The sequence below is a fragment of the Palaemon carinicauda genome, chromosome 15, assembly GCF_036898095.1.
Source record: "Palaemon carinicauda isolate YSFRI2023 chromosome 15, ASM3689809v2, whole genome shotgun sequence".
NCBI lineage: Eukaryota > Metazoa > Arthropoda > Malacostraca > Decapoda > Palaemonidae > Palaemon > Palaemon carinicauda.
Genome location: NC_090739.1, coordinates 38,347,284 through 38,366,866, shown reverse-complemented (window position 1 = coordinate 38,366,866; position 19,583 = coordinate 38,347,284). Strand labels below are relative to the sequence as shown.

The 19,583-nt window shown below is 44.8% G+C and overlaps 1 protein-coding gene across 5 annotated transcripts in view; it reads right to left on the bottom strand.

The window, feature by feature from the left end:
• The window catches only part of MsrA (methionine sulphoxide reductase A), a 64,522-nt gene that overhangs the window by 25,407 nt on the left and 19,532 nt on the right, over window positions 1-19,583 (bottom strand). For all 5 annotated transcript variants that reach the window (XM_068388309.1, XM_068388311.1, XM_068388308.1 and 2 more), the window contains one exon: window positions 12,776-12,954. The gene's annotated coding sequence lies outside the window, so the exon portion shown is untranslated. The remainder of the gene's footprint in view (window positions 1-12,775; window positions 12,955-19,583) is intronic.

Here is a 19,583-nt window from a genome sequence, read left to right as displayed (position 1 = left end):
GTGAAACAAGGTCGGAACTCGAGCCTGAAGTGGCAGAGTCAGGTGTAAGTACCTAACCTAAAAGCTACAGAACGTTTTCCAGTTGTCTGAAACAGAACTTTGCCCTGAGTCGTCACCTGATTTTTCAGGATTTTTATTGTCCTCTTCTGAGTCTACGGATTCTGTCTCTGGATCTCACCAGAGAATGCCGCTAACCCGCAAACACCAACTGTTTTGCGAGGTTACCGATCGGTTAATAAAGACACCCTGTTTGTACCTGGAGAGTCACCGGCTTAGCCTGTCTCCGGTGCTCCAAGAGATTAATATGGCTTGCCAGCAGATTGCAGAATCGCGGCGCATGTCCCCAGACAGAATTTTGAGACTCAGAAGAAGAACTACAAGTCTCCCACTGAATTAATCACAGAACAGAATTTTTTACTTTTTTTATTGGTCATTTTCTGATTCCCACACTGGGGTAATTAAAGGGCTATAGAAAGGGTCACCTTGTGTGAGGAAATGTATTGAATTACGGTTTGTTTAATTGTTTTATTAATTGTTACTTGTCTATTGTACTGTAATAGTCCAAAATCAATAAGTTTTGTATTCTTTAAAATTGATTTTGGACTACAATGAATGTCAGTTTTCTTTTTCCTGGGTAGTTTCATGACTGTATGCCTGTAATACTGTAATTTATCCTGTAATATTAATGGTAATCTAATGTAATATGTATAATTAGATAAGTGGGTGAAGGGACAGATGATGAATTGAATTTTTCTTAGTTGATCATCCTACCTCTCTCAGAATTTTTGTGTGATGAAATATATATTCACTTGAAATGTACAGAGTTGGTGTAGGGCGTTGTTACTAGTCATAAGACATTTTTGAGATGGACTAAAGAGCTAATAAGGGGGAATCTAATAATGATAGAGGGTTTGTGTGAAAAAATAAAAAAAAATTTTGTATCTAGGGAAAATGACATTTGTAGATAATTTGTATTTTTCCTAACTATTCAAACCTTAGCTATTTAATAGGGGTATTACTTTCGGCAAGCTGAAATGACGAGCCATTAATTTTTAACAAGGGTTTACTACCCACACCGCTAGTTAGCGGGGGTAAGGGAGGGTAGGTTGCTACCTCCCCACTCTCACACACCTGTGCTTGAGCTCACTTTGCGCGCGCAGGATCAGGATGATGGGCGTGCGGGCGAGAGATCGCGCGCCCCAAAAGATGTCGTAGGGCGCGCAGGAGAGATATCCCTAGCGCACGGGTGCACAGTCGAAACCTGTGTGCGTTGGCGAGCCTCTTGTGGGCGCACGTCAGGCTGGCGGTGTATAGCTGCTGTAGGGGATGGGCGTGGGCGTATAGGGCGCGCGCATCCTCGTAGGTGCGAGCAGGTGTACGCTCACGATTGTGCGCTGGCGATGGATGGCGCGCAGGAGATAGCAGGCAGCGAGTTGGCGAGCGCTGGCGCGTAAGTGAAGTCTTAGACTTCTCTACCGCCCCCAGATCCGAAGATCGTGGGCGCACAGGAGAGATGACAGTACGAGGGCGCTGGCGCGCAGGATATCGTTGGCACGTTGGAGAGCGCTGGCACGCAGGAGAGCGCTGGTGCGTTGGCGAGCGCTGACACGTAGGAGAGCGCTGGCGCGGAGGGTGTTAGCACGCAGTAGGTTGATGGCGCCCAGTGACGCGCTGGCGCGCTATCCCAGAAACAGCAGGTGATTGTTGGCGCGCATGATCAACATAGCGTGTAAGGGATGTGAGTGCGCAATGGAACGTGTTCGCGCGATGGCGCGTATGCCCTTGTTGCCCCGAAGGGACCGGTGCCTGACTATGAAAGACAGGATTTGTCGGCGCGTAAAGCGCATAAGCTGCCAGGAACGGCGACGGCAGGTCAGCAGGTCTGTCGAGTGGAAGGTCGACGTGCCTTTTAAAAGCATGACCTTCCACCAAAGGGGATCGCGAACGATCCGCTGAGAGGTCCAGGACCATAGCAGGAACAGTCGGTGATCGTTGACGAGGTTCCCCTGCGGCGGACTGCAACGATGATGATGAACCGAAGAGGCAACTCCTCACCGCTTTATAAGGTGAAGGAAGGCCTCTCCGGCGAAGAGGAAGGCGAGCCTTGTGACATATACGCCCTCTGGGGGCCGTTGGATCAGCAAGCTGACCTTCAGCAGTCCTCCAAAGAGGAGTCTCTGTGAGTGAACTCCCCCGAGGGGAAGAATCACCGGTAGGAGAGACTGTTGGACTTAGTTTCTCCCTCGTAGGTTAAGCAGGAACGGGAGAAACTAAGCCTTCAGCAACTGTGGGATGGGAAGAGGCATAGGTATTAGGAGATACCGCATTGGATACCTCTCACACCACAACGTCGACAATAAACAGAGGATCAACCTCTGCCAAAGTCGGCGATTGCTTGACAGCGGCACCCAATCGGATGATGTCAAGAAGTGCTTCCTTGGAGGGCAAACCCTTGAGGCCCAAGGAAGACCAAAGCTGAAACAGATTAGATAAATTAAAATCCTCCCCCGGGGGTAGAGGTGGAGCTGCCTCGCTAGGGGAGGCAACGCCATCTCTCGAACCCCGTGTTCCAGAAACAGAACCATGGTCTACGCTACCACTCGACGGTCTCTCGAAAGAGACCGATCGAGCGGGAGCTTCGGAGGAGGTTTGGGCAACGGAAGAAGAGTCCTTGGGATTTTCTCCTTTCAAAGAAAACTTCGAAGGAGAAATATCCCGCCTGGACTTCTTGTTACGTCACCGAGAAAACCTCTCCCACTGGGAGGTAGACCACTCCCTACTCTTACCACACTTATTACCACTATCACACCGTTGACCTCTACAGTAAGGGCAAAGGGTGTGAGGGTCCGTCTCGACCGCCGACATGAATGTTCCACAGGGGCAGTCGGGTAATCCGGGACAGGTGCGCATATTCGCAGAGGCCAACTTCACACTCAAACCTGTAGAAGAAAAAGCAAAAAGACATTAATGGCTGTCAGAGAGAGGCGAAGGTGAGAGCGGAGACGTCCGACTATCACCTGAGCCGAGAGCAAAGTGAGCTCAAGCACAGGTGTGTGTGAGGGGGGGGGGGGGGAGTAGCAAGCTACCCTCCCCTAGTGGTGGGGTAGTAAAGCCTCGTTAAAATTCTAATGGCTCGTCATTTCAGCTACGCCGGAAGTAATACCCCTATTAAATAGTGTGGTTTGTATGTCAGTTACGGAACAAATCATTTTTCTCTCCTAATGTTGGTAACGTTTACTTGAGATTAAAAAATATCTTACCTAGAAAGTATACATCCCCTTTCATTTAGGACTCCGTGCATAGCACTGCTAAGAGAGACGGGGAATCCAAGAAGAGATAAATAGGGAAATTTGAGGTTTTAGCTGGGTCCCCTTGCCCAGTATAAAATCAAGGGGTGATGCCCAGAGATCAGTTCATTCTTGATTGCTTACTTTTGCCAAGAACTCTGGGCATTCCACCGTTTTTCTATTTTGTGTACTGAACAGCGTATGGTCAGCATTTGGATACTAGGCATTCTGTGTGTTACATTTGGCCACAGTCCGCAAACCACTACAACGCTAAGCATCAGATAACCTCCTCACTTTGAAGACTGTTTCCCTGATCATGTTGGCTTCGGCCAAGAGGTAGCAATCTCCACGGTCTTTCCTACGATGCCTCCCATTCAAGGGGATGGAGGGAGGTGAAGCCTGGTTTCGTTCCGGAGTTCATCATCAAGACTCAAAATCCGGGAATAGCGTATCCTAGATTCGGGCCCTTCCAGATTGGGAGTCTTTGTAACGTAACCGATGATCCAGATCAACTGTTACTTTGTCCAGTGAGGAGTTTGAGCTACTATCTTATGAGAACAGCAGTAGCTTGCCCCCAACTGTCAGCACTTCATCAGCACGGGAAAGGTCAAGAGGAGGATCACCAAGAACACTATCTCTGCTTGAATTCGCAAGGTCAAAGACCTAGCACTGAATCCGATCCTCCTCCACAGACAACACGACCCAGAGCTCATGACATTAGGGGCATCAGCAAGTTGCTAGCATTCAAGAACTACTGCTCTGTGATACAGGTCTTACAAGAGGGTGTCTAGAAGTGTCAGATGACTTTCTCCGCCCACTACCAGCATGATGTGACCCACAGGAACATGGAGACATTCTTCACTGGCCCAATGGTGGCTGCACAACAAGTGGTTTGCTCTTTCTTTCTTCCATGTTCCCCTCTCTTGGGGAACAGCACCTACAGTTCTCTGCAAGCTGGCCTCACCTATGTGTAACCTATGAAAGAAATACTATTTGTTGCTTTCCCATATCCCCTGGCGAGGTGGGATTGGGTAACGTCTATCGTTGATTCAAAGATTTCTACGTTTCTAAGAATTCTTACCTAGACTAGTCACACAGCTAGTATTACACAATCACACAGATTGCTCAGCCCAAAACCATACTTTGCATTGAATTTAGTGAGGTGTTGGGGTTTTTCCCTGTTACATGCAGACCATGTACAGGAAAACCCCAGGTGAAAAACCAGCCAGATGGTTTGGACCTCCACCTTTAGAGTAAGTCCTTCCTAGTAAAGATCGAAAGGGTTCTAATTAACCTCTTCCTCACGATGGGTCACATGTGTGACCCTTTTTTTTATGACATATATATTACGATGGGTCACACGGGTGTCCCAAAATTCTATTAAATCTCCTTTAAACATAAACAAAGTCGGAATAGCCACGATAGATTAGTTTTCCCTATTCGTAATGCCTGTGGAGGTTATATTCGTCTACTATAGAAAATGGGATTTTCCAGAATAAAAGAAAACTGGGTATTCAACCTACTCATAGCAGTATCGCCAGCGATTGCGTGTGAGTTGTTGGTGGCGGACATACGAACGTTTTCTGACGTGCCTTTGCCTTTTTTGTGTATATTACATAACGTCTGACATAGAAATTTTGGACAGTGATGATTCATATCATCCAGAGGATGATATGGAGGATTCAGACAGTGAAAATTATGCATCAATGGAAAGTGATATCCATGAAAGTGATGACGAAACATTCATATCTTTAGGTGGCGAATGGTCACGTACACACGCACACACAATTTTATATATTGTGTATATATATATATATAATATATATATATATATATATATATATATATATATATATATATATATATATATATATATGTGTGTATATATATATATATATATATATATATATATATATATATATATATATATATATGTATGTATGCATATATGTATGTATACATACACATACATAAATACATACATATATCTTTTCTCGGACATTAGGGCGATACTCTGTCAACAAAAACGAGTGTAGAAGTATACCTCTGTGGTCACTTGGAAAATACTTCGGGTAATCAACTTTTTCGCACAGAAAATGCATACGCATATACAAATATAAATATATACACAGACACACGCACACACACACACATATATATATATATATATATATATATATATATATATATATATATATATATATATATATATATATATATATATATATATATATATATATATATATATATACAGTAGATTTAAACATACATTTACATACCAAACATGTTATTTTCCTTAGTAAAATAAATTTTTGAATATACTTACCCGATGATCATATAGCTGCAACTCTGTTGCTCGACAGAAAAAACCTACGGGCGGAACACGCCAGCGATCGCTATACAGGTGGGGGTGTACATCAACAGCGCCATCTGTCAAGTAGGTACTCAAGTACTCGATGTCAACAAAGAACCAATTTTCTCCTCTGTCCACTGGGTCTCTATTGGGGAGGAAGGGTGGGTCCTTTAATTTATGATCATCGGGTAAGTATATTCAAAAATTTATTTTACTAAGGAAAATAACATTTTTCAATATTAAACTTACCCGATGATCATATAGCTGATTCACACCCAGGGGGGTGGGTAGAGACCAGCATTACATGTTGACATTATTATGAGCTAAGTATTCCGTATTTCATTTTAGCAGTTATTCAAAATAACAAGCATAAAATAAATAAGTACCTGGTAAGGAAGACGACTTGAACAATTACTCTGCCTTTTTAAGTACGTCTTCCTTACTGAGCCTCGCGATCCTCATAGGATGCTGAGCGACTCCTAGGAGCTGAAGTATGAAGGGTTGCAACCCATACTAAAGGTCCTCATCAAAACCTCTAATCTAGGCGCTTCTCAAGAAATGATTTTGACCACCCGCCCAATCAAGTAGGATGCGAAAGGCTTCTTAGCCTTCCGGACAACCCAAAAATATTTCAAGAGAAAGATTAAAAAGGTTCTGGAATTAGGGAATTGTAGTGGTGGAGCCCCCACCACTACTGCACTCGTTGCTACGAATGGTCCCAGAGTGTAGCAGTTCTCGTAAAGAGACTGGACATTCTTAAGATAAAAGACGCGAACACTGATTTGCTTTTCCAATAGGTTGCGTCGAATATACTTTGCAGAGATCTATTTTGTTCAAAGGCCACGGAAGTTGTGACAGCTCTAACTTCGTGTGTCCTTACCTTCAGCCAAGCTTGGTCTTCCTCATTCAGAAGGGAATGAGCTTCTCGTATTAACAGTCTGATAAAATAGGATAAAGAATTCTCTGACATAGGCAAAGATGGATTCTTAACTGAACACCATAAAGCTTCAGACGGGCCTCGTAAAGGTTTTTAAAATAGAACTTAAGAGCTCTTACAGGACATAATACTCTTTCTAGTTCATTTCCAACCATACGATAAGTTTGGAATATCGAACGATATTGGTCAAGGCCGAGAAGGCAGCTCGTGTTTGGCTAGAAAACCAAGTTGTAGAACATGTAGCCGTTTCGGATGAGAATCCGATGTTCCTGCTGAAGGCATGTATCTCACTGACTCTTTTAGCTGTGGTTAAGCATATCAGGAAAAGAGTCTTAAAGGTGAGATCTTTCAGGGAGGCTGATTGAAGTGGTTCGAACCTGTCTGACATAAGGAATCTTAGAACCACGTCTAAATTCCAACCAGGTGTAACCAAACGACGCTCATTCGTGGTCTCAAAAGACTTAAGGAGGTCCTGTAGATCTTTATTGTTGGAAAGATCTAAGCCTCTGTGACGGAAGACTGATGCCAACATGCTTCTGTAACCCTTGATAGTGGGAGCTGAAAGAGATCGTTCTTTCCTCAGATATAAGAGGAAGTCAGCTATTTGAGTTACAGAGGTACTGGTCGAGGATACGGATACTGACTTGCACCAGTTTCGGAAGATTTCCCACTTCGATTGGTAGACTCTAAGGGTGGATGTTCTCCTTGCTCTAGCAATCGCTCTGGTTGCCTCCTTCGAAAAATCTCTAGTTCTCGAGAGTCTTTCGATATTCTGAAGGCAGTCAGACGAAGAGCGTGGAGGCCTTGGAGTACCTTCTTTACGCGTGGCAGACGTAGCAGGTCCACCCTTAGGGGAAGTGTTCTGGGAACGTCTACTAGCCATCGAAGTACCTCGGTGAGTTATTCTCTCGCGGGCCAGAGGGAAGCAACTAGCGTCAACTTTGTCCCTTCGTGAGAGGCGAACTTCTGCAGTACCTTGTTGACAATCTAGAATGGAGGGAATGCATATAGATCTAGATGTGACCAATCTAGTAGAAAGGCATCTATATGAACTACTGCTGGGTCCGGGATAGGTGAGCAAAGTATTGGGAGCCTCTAGGTCATCGAGGTTGCGAAGAGATCTATGGTTGGCTGGCCCCAGGTGGCCCAAAGTCTCTTGCATAAATCCTTGTGGAGGGTCCAATATGTTGGAATTATTTGTCCCTTCCTACTGAGACAATCTGCTATGACATTCAAGTTGCCTTGGATGAACCTCGTTACTAGTGAAAAGTCTAGACCTGTTGAACAGGAGAGGAGGTCTCTTGCGAACTCGTACCATGTCAGATAGTAGGTCCCTCCTTGCTTGGAGATGTACGTCAAAGCAGGGTGTTGACCGTGTTCACCTCCACCACTTTGCCTTGAAGGAGAGACGTGAAGCTTTTCCAGGTCAGACGTACTGCCAGAAGCTTCTTGCAGTTGAAATGCATTGTCCTTTGACTCGAGTTCCATAATCCCGAGCATTCCCTACCGCCTAATGTCGCACCCCAGCCTACGTCCGATGCGTCCGAGAAGAGAACGTGGTTGGGAGTCTGAACAGTCAGGGGAAGACCCTTTCAAAGGTTGATAAAGTCCTTTCACCAAGTCAGACCAGACTTTATCTTTCCGGAAACCGGGATCGAGACCGCTTCTAGCGTCTAGTCCTTTTCCAGTGAAAAGCTAGATGATACAGAAGAGGACGGAGGTGTAGTCTTCCAAGTGACACAAATTGAACCACGGATGACAGTGTCCTAACCAGACTCATCCACAGCCTGACAGGGAAGTGTTCCTTCTTCAGCATCTTCTGGATGGATAGCAGGGCTGGGGGTTGATCATCTTGTTCAGCAATGTCCTCATCAGAGGGTTCCTCATCCGAAACTGATGAGGAAACGGCAACGGAGTGGGCAACGTCTGACTCGCTGAATCCGGTCGCACTGGTGGATGCGTGACAGAGCCGGACACAAGATCATGGTACTGCTGCACAGTCTGTGAACTGTCAACCATGGGGACGCGAGGAAGTACAGCGTCAACCCGAAACTGTGTAGACTGTCTGGGTTGTGCAGTCAACCCCCTACAGGGTTGCTGAGGTTGCCGCACTGCGTCACAACAAGTCATCTCTGCTGGTTGTTGAACGTCTTCCTAGTGACACACTGAACGTCCACAACCACCTCCGAGAGTCGCTTAACGTCAACGTGCGACTGGCAACCCACACTGGGTCGCACCGGTGGAGGAACCATCTCAACTGGCGGACGTGAGTAGGATACCTCAGCGTCAACAGGGCGTACAACCAACCGGAAGGAAGGTTGTTGGCTAGAAGGTTCTTCTCCGTAAAAAATCCTCTAACAAGGACACAAGCTTGGACTGCATGTCTTGCAACAAAGCCCATTAGGGTCTATGGGAGCAGGTGTGGCAACAGACGGGGTTAGCGACTGAAGCGGAACCATTTACCATCCCTGAAAGCCTTGTTATGCTTTAATTAAAGTCCATAGGAGGCTAAGCAGCTTAAGGCTCCTCTCCAAATGACAGAGTCCTCAAAGGAATATCAGAAGGAGGGAGAACAGCACTTTCTCATCTACAGGAACCATGTCCGAGAAAAGCTAGGTTATCTCAGTGAGGGTCTCACTGGTGCAAAAGCAGCAGACCAGAAGGCAACGTTATGTAACTGCTTGACAGTCTGTGAACTGTAAAAAACTGAACTGTCAACCACAACAGGTGCGTGAGGACATACAGCACTGGTGCATTAGTAGCAGACCAGAAGGCAACGTCATGTAACTGCTTGACAGTCTGTGAGCTGGCAACAACCAAAGCTGTGTGGGGAAGCCTCAACTCCTGACTGACTAGTCTGCTGCGGGTGAGTGGCGGTAACCACAGTGGGTTGCGGAGGCTGACACACCGTGTCAAAACACGGCAGCTTGTGGTAGCTCACGCACGGCAACGGAGTGCTCCGTGTGTCTGTGGGAGTCCGCATGCGTCTGGCAGGGTCGACTGCGCATGGGTGGAGGAGCTCTCACAACAAGAGTGTGGGAGCAGGCAGCCATGCTGGGCGCACAACCGTGGCAGGTTGTAGGCAAACGGGTGCATCGTCAACCTTCTCCGTAGTCGGAGTGTGGGAGCAGACAACAACCAAAGCGGAGTGGTGGTGCGTGGTGGGGACTGCCGTGGGTTGCGGAAACTAACGCATCGCGTCAAAACACGGCAGCTTGACTCCACCTTCCCACTGCTGATGCGGTAGCTCACGCATGTTAACGGAGGGAGCCGCACGTCGGCTAACGTTAACATGCGTCTGGCAGGGTCGATTGCGCATCGGAGGTGGAGCTCTCCGCAGCCGGAGTGTGGGAGCAGGCAGCCTCAGCGTGAGCTGGGTGCACAACAGTGGCAGGTTGTAGGCTAACGAGAGCAGTGTCAACCTTCTCCGCACGAAACTCCTGCATAACCGCAGCTAACTGAGTCTGCATAGACTGCAGTAAAGACCACTTAGGGTCTACAAAAAACGGCAACAGACGGAGCTACTGTCCGTCGTGACTGAGGGTCTAAAACAGCTGGTGCGGCAACAGACGGAGTTACTGCCTGTTGCGGTACCACCTTGCCTCTCTTGGGAGGTGTGCATTCGTCGGATGACTGCAGCGAGTCCGAACTGACCCAGTGGCTACACCTAGGCCGTTGGACTTGCGCGGAAGGGACCAACTTGCACTTAAAAGCTGCAAGATTTGGTCCATGGTTTCTTACGAGAAACCTCTTCCGCAGACGAGGAATAAATGGGCTCTCTCGTCTTTGTGTGGGTGGGGCGATCTCACGTCGGCAAACGTGCGTAGATACGCCCGAAACCACGGAGGGAAAAACGTCTGTTCGTCGATCAAGGCCTGTGGAACCCATAAGTCGTTCGACATTACTTCTCCCCTGTGCTTGGGAGCTTGTAAGAGGTCCCGGACTAGGTGAACAACTGGCACGAACAGACGAACCCTCGGACGCAACACTGTAACACTTTGCGCATATCACTTTATCACTTTTGATTTTCTGTTTGCACTTATTTCACTGAAATCGAAACTTTAACTGATTTCTACCTGAAACACGCAATCCTATCCTTCATTAAAAGGTAGTCATTGCAAAAACAGTTTTACAATGCAACAGAAAAACACAAATAAAGATAAAGAATTCAGTGGCTGGAAAAGAGACTAAACACTAGATCAAATAAACTACGTTTACAATCTCTCACCGCATAAAGCCTGGGAACAAGAATAAAACCCTAGAAACGTTTTACCTTCTTCCCCTACAGCGACTAGGGAGAAGAGTAAAAAACGAGAACAACGTTACCCGCTTGAACGAAACGTTTATTCTCCTCTCTCTCCCTCCGTCTCTATCTCTCTCTCTCTTCTCTCTTGAATTAGCACCTGAGAGAAGAGCCCAATTATATATCGTTAAAACATGTTATTTGCTAAAGGAAAAAACTGAAAGGTTTCCCAAATAAAAAGTTCCTTTATTTAGAATTTAAACTCTTTAAGCTAAGAAAGAATGAACGAAACGCTAGAATCGGTTTACTCTTACTGCAAAGTGAAACCATGATACACTCTCTCTCTATCGTAACGATAGAGCGCAAGTTGAACGTTCTGAACGTCAACAACTGCGGAGACTAAAAACTAAACGTTAGTTCATCTTTGAAAACAGTACGAGACTATCAAAGAAATTCTTCCATAAAACATTAAAATTAAAAAAGTATTAAATTCTTTAAAGGTTAAATACGATAAAACGGGCTCAATGTTAATTAACTTCGGTTCCAAGTTAGGACCGCCTACTATTAGGAAAGGTCGCATATAAACAAACATAAAAATTTATTTTTATAAGTTTATAATAATTGGAAAGTTAACCGAAGAGGCCTAAAAAGGCGGAGAGATATAAATAAATGGATCTATAACGTGTTAAGCAAAATTACCAAAAACCTAAACACACTTCCGTCTAAGGGAAGGGTCGGCCATTTAAAAGTGAAAGAGAGTCCATACTCTCTTCGTCACCATAATTAAATCTATCGAAAACGAATTCAAGTTTTGAAATGAAGATAAAACCCCTGCATAGCGAAAGCTCAAAACTGGAATAGTGTACTTCACCAAATCGTTGTGAAAACAAATCCAGTTAGGGACGGCGTATTTAGTAGGTCCTGCCATTGGCACGACAGAGGAAAAATTGGTTCTTTGTTGACATCGAGTACTTGAGTACCTACTTGACAGATGGCGCTGTTGATGTACACCCCCACCTGTATAGCGATCGCTGGCGTATTCCGCCCGTAGGTTTTTTCTGTCGAGCAACAGAGTTGCAGCTATATGATCATCGGGTAAGTTTAATATTGAAAAATATATATGTATACGCAGTTGCGCGTAAGTATATACATGCACATGTATGTGCACTTATACATATATACATGAATACGGATGGACACATGCACGTGCGCGCACGCACACACACACTTATACTAGTAGATAAAGTTATATTTGATAATTGGCTGATTTCTGGTGCGTTTACGCGTGACGGAAAAAAGTGGGAATGCTCATATTGATGCTCTGGTGACAGGTCGTGCGGAAGAGGTTAATATCAAAACAAATGACAAATTTGAAAGTTTTTATATTTTTCCTACCAATACAAACCTTGAGCTCTTTATACAAATTTGGCCCGCCATCACCTAACCCCTACAAGTCATACCTGCAATCAAATGTGACGACATAACACCGGTGTGTGTGTGTGTGTGCGTGTGTGTGTGTGTAAGTGAGGTTACCGAATACCAACTCCTGCCCCCCACTAACTAGCTGTGAGCTATTTACACCAACCTAAAATTCTTATGGTTAGTCTTCAAGCTTCGCCAAAAGTATATCCCTCATAAAGAGCTCAAGGTTTGTATCGTTAGGAAAAATACAAATTACTTTCAAATTTGTCATATTACAATAATTCCTTTTGATAGGTCGCAACAGGAAGTTCAAACTTGTTGCAGCTGATGGCAAAAGTGAAGTCTTTGACAGGGCAGTGGGTGGGGGAACTCGCCTGCACTCATCACCTTTTTTTAACTAGCTCATAACAAAGACATTACCCTACAGTATTTCAAAGGACGAAAGGTTTGTATACGCGTAGGAACTATGACACATTCACATGTAAGTTACAAGGTACTACTGTATTCATGAAAGTTATAGACAAAATACTTACAAATTGTGATAAGTTGGGTTAACCTTAGACCCACCGGCATAGCCTACTCTGGTTCTGATGACACCGGAGGCTGCGCCAAACTGGGCCTCTGGAAACCAAAATCATGACATTCCAAATGTGGCCTTTTTGGTGGCTACTTGTGGTTCAAAGAGTGGCATTGTTCTAACTCCTAAGTCAGCCTGAGAAAAAAAAAAATTAAACAAAATGAAACATTTTTCAAGTAATTTTTTATTTTTCTTTCCTTCTAAGCCCAACATAGTCCTATATCTATATGAGAATACTTCCCCGTTGTTGCCATTATTAACAAGAAATAAAAAGAGTGGCAAAGGAGTAAATTTTTCCTTATCAATCTGGCAAAGAATACTGTATATTTCCGTGTATAAGACGACCCTATACTGTATTCCAAAATTTAACCATTAAAAATGGAGGGTCGTCTTATACTACCGTTATAAAACTCACACCTTGAATTCTATGTCAGGTTTATCAGTAGGCTAGCCTAGGTTGAGGTGCGATAACTACCGACACACATGAAATGATTTACATTAAGATATAAATGTATAATAAAAGTAATAAAACCATTTTACAATATATATTATTGGCATATCTACAAAAATGGCATAAATAATAAATTTGAGGAATAATTCCATATCAGATATCAACTTTTAACCATAAGAGCACAGCTGAGAAAATGTAAACATCGGGTATTGGTTGCATTCTTAGCAACTTTTGCTCTCGCTAACCTTTCAGTAATTTTAATACTAGTGTTAATTACGATAGTAATAACATACTGTATAGGATATCATAATATTTATTTATGTGAAAATTATTAATTTTAGCTGTAAATATCGTATTGTTTGTGGTTGTTTTGAGAAAGACGAAGAATCAGTAAGAGAAGAAGAAAAAGAGTAGGAACAGGCATTTCGTATGCAAGCAGCCGATAAGCGTAAACAAAACAATGCATGCTAGGTGACGTGTGTTCTAGGAGAACAATAATAAAGGGTTTGCTTTGTTATTTCATTTATTTTGAATTTATAAGGATACAGTAAGTAATATCATCATCTTTACATAACCTATATTCATAAGATGCCTGGTGTTGCAAAACCTATCCTGGGCTATACACAGTTGGTTTTATGATAGAGCAGTCATCTTATACTAACGATATGAGATAATTTCATAAAAATTTGCTCTAATTTTGCACCTCGTCTTATATAAAGGTTGCCTTATACGCTGAAATATACGGTATATAAGGCAGTTAGAGGTGGTGGTTGAGGTGGGAAGTATAGCTTGAAAGACTCGGATACAGTATATGTAGTTAGGAAAAAAAAATCAAATAATTTCTATGATTTCCAAACTACAGTATAAAAACCTGTGATCTTCAGTACGAGTAGAGTAGGCTTTCAGTGAAGCTAATCATGGGTGTTAAAACTTAACAAGGTGACGGTAATCAGCAAGAGGGCGGTGGGTACACCCCATCCATCCCACAGGCCATGTAGCTCACCCTTTTACCTTCACCTTGGGACTTGTTGGATGATTGAGGCGGGAAGTGAAATTTAAAGGACCCAAGATTGTACAGTTAGGAAAAATACAAAATACTTTTTAAATTTTGTGACTTGTTCCTACACAAAACATACCCTCGTCCTTTAATGAGACATCCTTAGAAGAGAGAAAGTCCCTAAAAATAAACTGGCTGGTTTACTTTCCCAGGAAAGGTTAAAGCACTTCTGTCAACCTCCTAATGTCCTGAGCATGAAGAGGAGACAAGTGTTAGACAAGATAACTACTAGGGTCAGGTAGACAGTCAAGGAAAAATTACAAATTCGGAGATAATTTGTATTTTTCCTTAACTAATACAGACCTGGAGTTGTTTATTTGGATTATATTTCAGTGAAGCTGGAAGGTAGCCATTAGCCTTAAAATGCGAGGTAACCACCCTGCCTAACCGCTTGAGCGGGTAGGCTGGGGGGTACCCAGCCACCTCTATATATACTCTCACAACTGTGAGGTACATCACTTTTGATTGCAAGCAGGTGCTTGCTGACTACGAGAAGACTGGGAAGGTCTAACATGTGGCCTCAATGTCATGGCCCTATGGGGGAGAGAATCGTTTGACAATTTCCTCCATCGTTCAGCAACCCTCTCTATCTCCTCTGGAACGAAAAGAGAAAAACCCTCAAGGGTGGAATTCCTCACCAGGAGACTTCCACCTCCAGCACTTGCCTGTGGGATTTCCCGATGACAGTATCCCTTCTCTTTATTATAGCATTCGCCCACACGTTGACAATATGGTGCGATAGGAACTCAAAGAGTTCGGGTACCCGACAACAGGAAAGACTCCAAAGTCTTCCTGGCCGACTACGAAAGATCGTGGGAGCAGACCATGAAGCACAAGGATCCTAACCATAGGTCAAGCCACGAAGCCCCCTGCATGGTGAACTTTGCGCCTCTCTCTATGTTAAGGAACTCGATAGCCGAGAGGGAGGCCCTCAGAGAGAAGAAGGTTAAGACCGGAAGACCCTTCGTTAGAGACTCTACTGAAGGGTCAAGGGATATGGTGGAATGTGGTTTCCCTTCGATCTCATAGTACTTACTTTGTAGGACAAAAGTAAGCTATAGAGACCGAGAGGAAGAACCTGCCCTCACGGAACTAGAAGTTCTGGCTATCCGAGCGATAGCCTACCTTTTAGCGGTCATCAAGCCTTTAGACCAGGGCAAAGCTGCACTAGTTCTGGGATGCTTCTGGGTCTCAAATATTTTGGGCGCACAGTCGGAACCTGTGTGCGTTGGCGCATGTCAGGCTGGCGGTGTTTAGCTGCTGTAGGGGATGGGCGTGGGCGCGTAGGGCATATGTCCCTACTCGTCCTACGGTGGATAATGTCAGCGTGAGGAGGTGTTACACCTCTCATCCTTCTCTTCTGCCTCTTAGTCATGGTTTTCCTTGCCTTAACTGAAGTAAAAGGTAGGTTGGCCATGTAAGAGTCAGAAGAAATGAGGGCCATCGGCACAAGATCGAGATGAAGTTGATCTCCATGCCTTGTCTGACGTTGGTCTCCTTCTAGGGTCTAGACTCCCAAGAAAAACTCAAAGAGGAATCCAAAGGAGTCCTAGGGGTATCTCTGACTGGAGCAGTCGGAGGTTGTGGTGGTGGAGGAGCCACATCCAGAGACTTCTGCAGGGTGGAGGGGAAGGGGCTCAACCATGCAGGAAGCTCAAAACCTCTAGGCAAGCCATGAGCTTCCCTTGAAGGTCCAGGAGGAGAAGAGCATGTTCCTTCGATGGACGAGAAGGACGATGTAGTGTTTTGTGGACTGTGGCCAGATGTAGCATGCAGACTGCCTAGTGTCCGAATGACAACCACACTCCAACGTTCACTACACAAAAAGATAAAACGGTGGAATACCCAAAAAATCTGGGCAACAGGGAAACAGTCAAGAGAACTGGGCACTGGGCACCACCCCTCGATTTTATGCTGGGCAAGGGGACCCAGCTAATACCTTACTTCCCTATTATTTTTTCTTGGGTTTCCCGTCTCACTCCGCAGAGCTATGTATGGAGACCTAAATAAAAGGAGCAGTATGCTTTCTAGGCAAGATATTATACTGGTTTAGGTAAACCTTAAGAACTTTAAGAGAAAAAACTTTCTTAATGTATTTAAAGGCTGGAACGTAAATCATCCTCTAGAAAGAAATGTATTGAAAGAGGATTATAAAAAATAGATTTTAATAAGAAAAATTAATCAAATAACAAGATTTTCATTGTAGGGAAAAAACTAGTACAATATCCCTCTTCACTTCAGTCCCACAATAACTGGGTTAACAAATGATGGGAAAAACCAAAAAAGCAAACTGCCCACATATGGCACTAATGAATACAGTACAAAGTCCCCAGGAACAGGTTAAAGTATTCAGTCAGTCTCACGTAAGAAACAATATAAACAACAAAAAAATGCCAAACTTATAACAGAGTTTGTATTTTTCCTAACATAAAAAACCCGAATTCTTTACTATAAGAGATATTCTAGCGCGAGCTGGAAAATACGGCAGAAAAACCTTAACATAGTTGTTAACGACCGGGCAGGTAATTACTGCCAGTCAGTAGCTGCTGTTTACCTTCAATCGGATTCTAGCTAGGCCTATCCTAGGGGGCGGTGATGGAGGGAAGTTTTGAGTAAAGAATTCGGGTTTGTATGTTAGGAAAAATACAAACTCTGTTATAAGTTTGTCATTTGTTCCTACACTTGATACAAACCCTCATTCTTTACTATAGGAGACTTAGTCTTGAGGCAAGGGTGGCCAAGGGAAGATAGTCCTCAGACTAGACTCTTATGAAGCAACAATTTTCCATTAATCTTCTTTCTTTGTAGATCCCCATAATCTCAGCACGACTGAAGGTTTGTAGCTTCGAGGAAACAAATGTTTCAGTATGAAGTGGGTCAGGAACATTCGACTCGCACCCCTTCAAATTTAGAATTCCCCTGACCTTGCAAAGGGGAAACCTCGTGACCACGAGTATAACTTATACCCTGTGAGAGGAATCAGATGAGTATCATACCTTATTTCCATTGGCAAGTCCAGCTGAAATTGGATACAGACTAGGATCCCCAGATGGGAGGGGGGAGAAGGAGACGAAGATAGATGGATGTCCTTCTTAAAACCTAGCGTAACCCAGTATCCTCAGCCAATGGTTACTGTCCCCTGAAAGGGCGTAAAGTAGCTACAGCACCCGTTGACCTGTCGCAATGGGCTCTATAGAAAGGGTGTCTAGAGACCTATGTGTCACGTCGCTCAAATAGTGAGCGGTGAATGTAGATTGGCGTTTCCAGACCCCAGCACTTAAGACTTGGGAGACTGAGAAATTTCTCTTAAACGCCAGTGAGGCAGCCACTCCTCTAACTTGATGGGCTCTGGGTCTCCGTGAAAAGACCTCGCAATAACTTTCTTGAGCCAGAAAGGGATGGTGTTGGGAGAGGTTCTCTTCTTTACCTTGTTGGTACTAACTAAGGAAGAGATGATGGAGATGTGGTCTGAAAGGACTGGTGCGCTTCAGATATTTCTTTAGCGCCCTGACTGGGCATAGTAACGACTGGTCTGTATCCTGTGTTACCTTATTGAGGCTGGAAAACTGAAATTCACGAAATCTCTCATCGGTAGATGAAGCATTATGAGTCTAGCCACCAAGCCTAGTACGAAGTTGCGAGACACTCCCCCCCCCATCCCTTAGAATGGGTGACGACGTAAGACAGACCATGTAGCTCACTGACCCTTTTAGCCGAGGACAGAGGTACGAGGAAGACGGTCTTAAGGTTCAGAAAGTAGCCTGAAGCCCTTAAGGGCTCATAGGGCAGACCCTTCAGGGAACGTAAGACACGTCTCAAGGTGATGGTCTAATCTCAACTGGCGGGCAAGATCACTCAAAACCCCGAATCAACCCAGGTGATGTCTTCTGAGGCGGAGAGGTCAACCCCTTCTCAGTCTACAGATGAGGCTCAAGGCTGAACGATAGCCCTTAATCGCCGAGACTGAGAGGAGCTTTTCCTCACTGAGGTACAAAAGGAAGTCTAGGAACTAGTGATTCCTTCCTTTTGAGAACCCAATTGCTCCACATGGTCGCTGTTGTAGCGGTTAAGAAGTCCATTGTTTTGGCCCCAGCAGTTAGGACTTCCTGTAGGGACTGCCTGGAGTCTTGGTTTGACAAGTCCTCGTGGGTCATGAGGTAGCCGACTGAACCAGACCACGTGTCAAGCCAGAAGGGACATTGAAGTTGCTTCCATTGCCGAAGCTTCTGTGACTGAGAAGAGCCTGGAAGAGTGGTGTCTCTTCGAGGATTAGCCTGGTGTGAGCCTTGCCGTGAGGGGATCCAAGATCAGAGGAGAAGGGTTGACGTCTCTGATCTCGGCGAACAGACCAGGTTTAAAGGTTTAAAGGTCGCTCAAGAATGGCAGAGGCAAGGGACAGTGACAATGCACTAGCAGTTAGGACAATGCCCTAGAGACAGACCATATATTATATGGTCAATGACCAAGCCTCCTCTCCATTCCAGCTAGGACCAGGCAGTGGCTGCTGATGACTCAGCAGATAGACCTATAGGCTCCCCCAAAACCCCTAACCTTAGCTCACAAGGATGGTAAGGTTGCAGGCACTAATGGTACTAACGAGTCTGAGCGGGACTCGAACCCCAGACTGTCAAACACCAGTCAGAGACGTTACCAATCAGGCCACAGCCAGAAGATCAATTCTGGTCTTAGGGTTTGGGGTGGATAACATAGCCTGTCTAAGGCTGGAGCGTCAAGAGGTCGAGGAGACAGATGCAAATCGCCGAGGCATGAGATATTACACATAGTTCTTAGAGTCCTTGAATAGGAGGATTCTAAGTCTCTTAACGGCAGCTCTCCTGAGGAATCCTCAGGCTGCGCTAATTCCTCGCGTGTTATTACAGGTAAAGTGGAGATGCGAGTAGCAGACGAACCTTATGTCTTACCCCTCGCATCTTTCTTATCGAAAGGGGAAGAACGGTAGAAGTCGGAGTGTCTGGAGGTAATGGCGAAGACCGTTGACGAGGGTCGGAAGACTCTCTGTCATAAGAGTAAAACTCTTGATGACGATGGTCGTGCTCATAGCGCTAATTGCGTGCGTGCGCGCGCGGACACTCTGTGATAATTGTTACGAGAGCCCGACGACTCAGCGTAACTGAAACTCGAAGGTTCCAAGTCGTGTGAACTCAAAAGTCCCGAAGGACTCCTAAGGTCATAAGAACCCGTAGGATCAACATGACGAGAGTTCAAAAGGCTCTCGATCACGCCCGACGAAAGGGT